Raw genomic sequence first — 9,287 nt, 5'->3', positions numbered from 1 at the left:
CGTTCTGAAATAAAAAGAAGTAAAAATTCGGACAAGATTCTTATCTAACATAGACGAAAAGTTAAGCTTATCGCGAGGTCTACAGCTCCCTGAGCTACTGCATCAAATATTTTTAAATAGCTTATCTAAAAGCGACTTGGAGACACTGTCATGAGGATCATCATTCGAAGTGAAGTGAAGTATAAAAATAGCAGGTAGAGAAAGTTCTGACCATGCCATGCTATTTATGGTGCTAATAATGGTACTTTACATTAAAATAATTAACTTTGAATAGAAATTAAGAAAACTTTTCACATCATTTCTTTTGTTTTCATTTACCGTACAAAAGCTATCTAAAAATAACCATCATGTGCATTTAACTGACTGACTGCTTAACATTTTTTGTCATATCAATAATTGTTTGTCTAAATTGTCATTATCAACGTGTCATTTGATTTATCAACTTGAAGTTGCCAGTTAAGTGTTAGGTAAAAGAGGGTCTAGAATCTGTTCAATGAGGTTTCATTTAACACATTCACTATCCGTGCCCCGTATATGGGTCATGGTAAGCCTCTATCACAAAGCCGTAAGGTTGACAGTTTAGTTTCGAATAGTGAACGTGTTAATTATCTCATTACTTGTGTGGTTTTACGTAGATAGCAATTTTTTTCCATTTTTCTCCAAAAAAACGTCATAAAACCTATAATTCTATACTTCAGAAGCCAAGTAAATATTTGTTAGCACTTTATATTTACACCGATTAGCCAAAGTCGGTACAAACAAACAGCATAAAGTCCTAGACATCGCACGGCCACGTCATATTTTAGCTTCACATAACTGACGGACGCATGATCGGACATTCGGATCGGATAATTTCACTTAGAACCAACGTATACAATGTTTAATGTACCCTACTATGGGACATTGCGAGAAATAATAAAAAATTACGATATTATATTCCCTAGTACGATAATTCGCACATTTTCTACGATAATTCACTTGATTCTAAAATCGATTAAAATATACTGCGCAGGTCCCCGCTCCATTTCGACGTAGCTTTATTGATGTTGCCAGGCCGCCTGTACAAAGACGTGGTACTTAAATGATTTGTACACGTCATGTGAAGTTGTACCTTGATTTAATAAATAACATTGCCTAATTGTTCTCACTATTGCTCTAAATTGCATCATCCAGTATTTTCCACAATCCGTTTTGAGTGTACGAACCGACGATAGCGATGGATGACCTTTCGAGGAGCGCGATGATAAAATTGAGACGGTGTAGAACATGTTGAATCTTACGATGACGTCATGCTACGATAGTATAGACAAGGACAATAGATATACAAGGCTTATACGGGTATGAAAGAGTCCACTATTGTTTGATCTGCATCTCTTACTCGTATTTCGCCCATATGCGTCGTAGCTATCGTCGGAGAATTTTGTGTAGTTCGCGTTGAATCGTATAGTCGTTTGGTTGGGTATATGGCTGAAAAATTAATATAATATTTTGTTTGTGGATATTTTTCAAAGTGTTCATCGTGTTTCTCTCTGAGGTGAGTGAAGCTTGAATTATTGTGAAGAACAAGTACGAGATTCATAAAAAAAAACGACGATAAAAATATGATGCAATACAACTCAATGGGCGCTACCATGACTCTACCACGCTCTACAAATCACAACGATATCACACTCGGCTTATGATACATTGCGGTATTTGATCGATCGATTGAATTTTTTGCTTCTCAGCAGCTGGCAATGTATAATCGCATGCAAATATGGGTGACGCTATGTGACGCTGACGTGTGTAGTGATCGGGTGGAATGATGATTTCTATTTTTAGACACCCATCTAACAATTCTTAGAAATAAAACAAACGAAGAATATATATTGTTTTTCATTTCATTATATAAACATGATCTAATTTTAAATACAATTACTTGAAATAATTGTGGTGTTTGTTTAATGTGCCTAATTAGAGTCTGTCTAAGTTAACTCTGCATCGATTTGAATAAAACAAAGTTAGCAATGTCATCTCGAGCTTGCATCCTAATACATGAAATGAGTTGCTTACTCAGGTCCAGGATACTGACATTTTTGTGAGAAAAAATTGGGCAAGTTCATTAGGTCCGCCATGAACATTGTCCCTGTAACTTAAACCATTTTGTAATATTTGTCTAGTTTTGTTTATTAATTTGTTATTTTATTTGTATTCTGTAATTTTAACGTATAAAACTACATTAACAATGACACTTTGTCATTGCACGTGGCATGCAGTTAGCTTGGTACGATTCCAGGTGTTTACATTCATTTGTATTGTACCAGCAATAAATAAAGTGGGTTTTAAATTTCAAGGGTCTGTTTCACAATGTCCAAGTAAAGTATTGGATAGCTAACAAATAAATTAACTGCCAGATAAAACTTCCTGCAAACTAGCACTTTATCTGCCAGTTAAGCTTATTTGAAGATTCTGATTTTGTGAAACGCCAACTATGACTTTATTCGTCAGATAAGTCGCAAGTAGCTGATTTAGGACTTTACTTGGACATATATTACAATGACATTAAGCATTTTGGTTTTTTTATAAGCTGTTATTGTTTGTAATATTTGTTCGAGTCAAATCTTGCAAGCTACATTATATAGACCTACCTACTTCCCATTATTCAATTGAGTATTGAAACTTCACATAGGTACAGTCAGCCAAGTGGTTTACCACTTTCTTGGCTGACTGTACAGTAAGTTGGGTGTCAATCTAATATTATTCTACCATTGAGCTGATCTGATGATGGAGACAGGAGGAACTTTGTGATACAACAACGTAACCTAGTACGAGTAGTATTTGGGTTTGTTATAATTTTCTCGACGAATATTGAATGAAAAGTACAGTCAGCGATAAAAATTGTATTAAAAATTACATTTTTGTCAAAAACTTTTTCTCGGTCTTTAGTTGCAGTTCCAGTTGAGTTCCAGTTGCAGTTTACAGATACCTATATATTTACTCAAAGCCTGAACTGCCTTTCAACATACGTAATGGCGGACAAAATTATTCGCACAAAACCTAAAGTAAGTACTTATTTACATCACTTAATCTTTTCTCTGTATTAAGATGACTGAGTGTCGAATATCCATTTTTTATTATTAGGTACCTACACACTTTTATTGTATGAAAATATTATTACAGGATTATTTTTGTTGATTAATTTTAATTTTAAATTTATTTATTTTTTTATATTCATCATTGCTTACTAACAATATTTTTACATGTGTAACAACTAACAAAAATATGGATTTGCAAAAGTCTGAAAGAAAAAAATCATTTTCATTTCATTTTTGATTTTCATTTAGTTTCACTGCATTTAAACTTATCTTCTTTGTATACTGTCTGTGCTTCAAATCCTTTACTTAACTAAAATTTGAACTACTTCCCGGTATCTGATACAGATGAAATTTCGAGTAGGTACTACCGTAGTTCTGACGACAATGCAATAATATGCTAAAGTGGAGCTGATCTGATGATGCAGTCGGTAGTTAACCAAAGAAACTCCTCGATGGAAAAACACAAACGCATCGAGTTTAGCCCCATTAGGAAGGTCTCGAGAAGTACTGTCAGCAATAAAAATGTATGTCACAAAAAAAATTACAGTTAAATGTCTTATGCGATTTCTGTTACATGAAATCAAAAACCCTAGTGTAAATTTCATTCGATAGCGTGATAAGCGTTCGCGTTTGCGTTATGTCTATTTTGTATGGGATTTTGAACAGCGCGCCAAGCGGAACGTTTTGTAAACTCTAAAATCACTTACAAAATGACACTTAACGCAAACGCGTACGTCACGTCACGCTATCGAATGAAAGAACCGTGTCCCGATTTGGGCCATGGTGCGTCCATTAATTAATCGCATACTACCTTATTGAGCTTACTGTGGGACTTAGTCAATTTGTGTAATAATGTCCTATAATATTTATTTATTTATTTATTTATTTTACTAACAGGTAGGGGTTTACGAGTGCATTCACGGAAAAATAGTTTCATTGTTATTCTAAGTGGGCATATGATTATAGGCAACCCAACACTGGTGACTTAATGGACATTTATATCAGTACTCTCAAACCTTATAAATATGTCTCCCATGTGTGTTGATGGAGGTGTTATTGGTCTGTAAGAAGAGAAGATACCTTGCATACCCTAAATACCAGTTCCTAATAAAATGAGAACCAGTTAAAGCATATTTTCTTACAGCTTTCTTGTGTCTTGTCAGTGACATTGCAGACAAACACAATTCAGATTATTATGGATGCCAGTGTGTCAATGTCATCTTTGGATTGATCCCGTACCAAGAGCTGGCATGAACCCCTCGATGGCCTCGATATACATCCGTCGTACACATGTCTTCCTGTCCAAGATGCACTCCAGAGGCATCAGAACGCATTAAATCACCAAATTTCCTTGCCATGTTTCCAGAGACTTGGCCGGTCAAAGTTTATATTTTGACCGCTACCACTGTCACCACTAGGAGATTCTCTGGTTGCAAGGAGAATTACAGTGCCCTCTAATATTTCACAGATAAATTATAGGAGATATTTTTACAAATGAAATGGGTTTATGCCACCCTAATATAATGCAGTTGACTTTTTTACTAACAAGGTATGCCCACCAAATACGCTCATAAAAACGATATATTCTATCGATATAGGCTATGCACTATCTAATAATTTATAAGTTACTTCGGGACTCGTTATGGCCCAGGACCCATACTATCCGGGACACGGTTCTTTACACCAGAGCCTCAGATTTGAAAATTGAATTACTTTTACCCGATACCTTTAATTGATTTATTAATTGCCTGCTTTCTTATTTGTTTTCCTCCAGGTCAAACTTCGAGATAAGATTACTGGACGCAGAGACAGCTACAAAATCCAAACGATATTACCAAACATGACATAGCTAAACGTATCAAGTCGACAACGATTGAAACGCCTGGTAAGTTATCACAAGCAACATTTATATTATCATCATATTTGCTTTTCGCATGGGAGCTTGAGTTCCACTCTTCAACGAATCTCAAGATTCTCAAGGATTACCATAGCATAGATCCTAATCCAAATAGGGGCCTTCCAGAACCTTTTTTGATAAACTGAACCTTTTGGGAAATAATCGCTCCTAAAGAAACAAATGCATATTAGTTAAGGAACGAACTGCCATTTTTACCAAAAAAATGACCTAAAAAATAATATACGAACACAATATAAATAACATGTATTCTTCTTCTAGTTTTATTCTTACTAAGAGCTCTTATGTCTTCGAAATTAAGATTTTTAATCATTTACCTGAACATATTAACCCGCAAAATGGTGTCGCACTTAAAAATAAGCTCAAGAAATGGCTATTAATAAAACGTTTCTACAATCGAAATGAATATTTTATATGTATGAATGGTTAACATTATTTTGAAATAGTATTGTTGTTATTGTTTTAGTATATTTGACTAGTTTTAAGTTTATAATTGTACCTACGTCGGAAATGGGCAAGCTGTTGGACTTTATTTTACCGACAACATCTAAATGTACACAGTTCTGAAAATAAATGAATTTTATCTTTATCTTTTATCTTATCAAAATATGGGTCTCAACCCCCTCCCTCACCTCTAACTATTTAAATGACTTCAAGATTTCAAAGGGAGGAGAGGAAATTCTCAATTCGAAAATTTGAAGGGCCGTATGTTACTGCATACCTACCTTTGTACGATACACGTGCGAGTGGGTAATTCGCCAATCATGTCGGGATATTCTAATAAAACAAATGTTGTATTGATGTTACATAGTTAATCCTCTCAAACAGGATACATACCTACCTAAATAAAATTGTTGTCATGTAGGTAGGTATTGAATGTTTGTTTGTTTTATTTTTCAGCAGATGTTTCTCGAGCAGTTTGCTGCATTCGCGTTATGGAAAAACAGCTCCAGGATTAGATTATAAGTATAGTTAACGCTAGTTAGAGGAAAATCCACAGCCCTAATGTTTTCATTATAGCTTACTGCGGGTATCAGATGAAAGGCCGATTATGTCTACCTACAGCACAGTGGTGTAAAAGTAGTTAACATGAAAGTCATAAATGACGATAAAATTACATTTTATTGCTATTTCTAAAACCACCTAAAATCAGCTTCCCGCGTCAAGCTACGGGGCATAGCACACTGCGTCCGATTGGCACGTCGTCACGTGCCATGCCCCTAAGATGAAAACACGTAGACGTATGTACAGTTCATGTCCGAAGTCCGAGGAAGCGAAATGCTTACCACACCGTTGGCGTTGCTACAAGTTGCTCTGAGCCAAATCCATGGACCTCGTGCATGAACTGAAACAGACAGGTTGTGGTAAAACAGACATGTAAAAGAAACCCCGCATAACAGTAGTAACAGCCTTTGGTTGATACTAGTTTGAATTTGTAATTTAGTTTCCGAGAATACGTTACACAATTGAACGAATTTTCCGATGGCTGGCTGTTACGCCTGGTATGGTAGGATAGAGCGGTGGTAGCCAGAAGGTTCAACATGCTGATCTTAAGAGGGTCGCAAGTTAAAATCCTGGCTACCACTAACTGACAATCTATAGACTAAAGTAGATATTAAGATTTAAATTCTAATTTGTAATGCCCACCATTTGAGATAAACTTAAACTACCTCGGAACTGTTTCTATCGATATGACTCGATGACTAGAGTTACAACTAAAAATTAGGAACAGAAGAAACAACTATTGCGTGCAGCGATCGTGAACGGCTTCTCATAAACTGTTAATAGTGCTTAAAAAGTGCTGCGAAACATGTCGTTAAACCGTATAATTAGTTCAGTAAAAACAAAAACATTTGACTGAACATTCCATAAATGGCGCTGCATTGTTCTACATCGCGCTAACGAAGTTTTTTATGTCAATTGCATAGATGTAACTTTTGCGCAGGTGCCATTGGACCTCGGTCCGTTGGTACACACCTGCCTTAATGTAGTCATTGGGTTTCTTGCGAAAATCTTCTTAAAGTTTCTTCTCATTAAGACTTAGTAATTATAGTCTAACTAAAACAAAGGTGTGGCATACGTTTTGCCGTACCAAACTGCCATGATTTAAAATCATTGGCAACAATTATTGAGTTTCTTGCTAGAGTTCTTCTCATTCAAGATTTTTTTTATATTTTATTAAAAACCAAGGTGTGGCATACGTTTCGCCGTACCAAACTGCCATGATTTAAAGTCATTGGCAATAATTATTGAGTTTCTTGCCAGAGTTCTTCCGGTTAAGATATTATTAAAGGTGTGGCATAAGTTTTGATGTACCATACTGCCATGATTTAAAGTCATTGGCAATAATTATTGAGTTTCTTGCTAGAGTTCTTCTTATTAAAGAATTGTTTATACATTATTCAAAACCAAGGTGTGGCATACATTTTGCCGTACCAAACTGCCATGATTTAAAGTCATTGGCAATAATTATTGAGTTTCTTGCCAGAGTTCTTCCGGTTAAGATATTTTTAAAGGTGTGGCATAAGTTTTGATGTACCATACTGCCATGATTTAAAGTCATTGGCAATAATTATTGAGTTTCTTGCTAGAGTTCTTCTCATTAAAGAATTGTTTATACTTTATTCAAAACCAAGGTGTGGCATACATTTTGCCGTACCAAACTGCCATGATTTAAAGTCATTGGCAATAATTATTGAGTTTCTTGCTAGAGCTCTTCTCATTAAAGAATTGTTTATACTTTATTCAAAACCAAGGTGTGACATACATTTTGCCGTACCAAACTGCCATGATTTAAAGTCATTGGCAATAATTATTGAGTTTCTTGCTAGAGTTCTTCTCATTATTATTTTTTAACTAGGTCTGTATTGCTTGTAATATGAGAGCAATTAAGATGTTTGAGTTTAAATACCGTATTTCGGGTTACATTGGCCCGGGAGGGTAACTGAAATAGCCATTGAGATTGCATTTATATTATAGCATAGAGTCTGTCTAGGCTAACTCTGCAACAACTTGAATAAAAGAAGTGAGGGCGTGTCAATACACACGTCATTATTTTCATAGAACAGATTGAAATTAATGATTAATGATGATATTGCAACACTTTGTTCTTGCAAATGGCATTCAGACACGGAATAAATAATGGTACTACCGTACAAAAATGATACTTCCTACGTTCCTACAAAACCGAAGTTTAACAGGAATTCAGGGACGAATCACGCTATCCCTTTCTGATGTATGACACTATCCCTTTCGGCTACTTGAGCTTGTCAAAATTCAAATCATTATCTTATCTGCGGCCGTGCACGCAAAGGGACGTTAATTTGTGCCAACCCTTATAATTGCTCGGAGCAATTCTGAGCCGGACGGAGCTGAGAATGCCCGAAAGGAGGAGTGTCGCCCCACTGATTCAGAGTTAACTTGACCAAGAGTCTGTTGTCGTGTGATTAGTTTTAAGCTTTTTAATTTTTCTTAGACCCTTGCTTTTCACGTGGGCCAAAGTTACCGTCTGTTGGGTCAATGTACCGCGACCTCACGGTACTTTAACCAAAACAAAAATGAGGGGTATTTGTAAGGGTTATACATTTTTGCTCATACCTTTAATCTTCACACACTATCGAAATTCTACATTATATTCAATATAGGTAGATATACCATCGTATGTGTACAAAGTAGAAATGTGACGTTCAAAATTGTCGCTTACCATATGGACGAAATTTACTCGTATCTTTATACGAATAACCTGTCAGAGCGGCCTTATAGCATGCGGCAATGTGGTATCTTTTTCTTGAGAACAACACAAATATTACTTTGTGTAATAATTAAGCACAGTTGGTTTGCTGCGTTTGCGAGTGTCAATTTTGAGTCCCGAGCAAAGGAGAGATTCCACAGCGGAATTTGGAATTTTAATTTACAACTTGAAGCGTAGCAAGCTTACTGAACGCTTTTATATCTAAATAAATAAATATAATTGTAAACTGTGTAGTTTATTTATTCGAATTATGAACTTAATTTTTACAATAATATGTCAATAAGTGTAAGTAATAAAAATCATTCAACCAGTGAACCTATGTTTTTTTTAAATAAATATCCCTTCATAACTCTTCAGTTGTTTTTATGTATTGATATATGTAAAGATAATTGCACAAAAAAAAGAAATAAAAATGACGGATTTAATGCATTGCATGCAACCAAAGGGACATAACCTATAGTTCGTTTTATTTAGTATTAGAAAAAGTTAAACAATCTTGACGTCTTTTTATTGAAAAACGCTTTTTAAAAATGAGTAACTATTACAT

At 35.2% G+C, this 9,287-nt stretch overlaps 1 long non-coding RNA gene across 1 annotated transcript; it reads left to right on the top strand.

The window, feature by feature from the left end:
• The first annotated feature begins 333 nt into the window (after positions 1–333).
• On the top strand, positions 334–9,055 carry LOC133529850 (uncharacterized). Its single transcript, XR_009801232.1, has 4 exons — positions 334–1,534; positions 2,926–3,041; positions 4,849–4,959; positions 5,890–9,055. It is a non-coding gene; the product is annotated as an uncharacterized LOC133529850 (long non-coding RNA).
• Positions 9,056–9,287: the final 232 nt, after the last annotated feature.

This window comes from Cydia pomonella, chromosome 21, assembly GCF_033807575.1.
Source record: "Cydia pomonella isolate Wapato2018A chromosome 21, ilCydPomo1, whole genome shotgun sequence".
NCBI lineage: Eukaryota > Metazoa > Arthropoda > Insecta > Lepidoptera > Tortricidae > Cydia > Cydia pomonella.
This window is presented reverse-complemented; position numbering and strand designations above follow the sequence as displayed.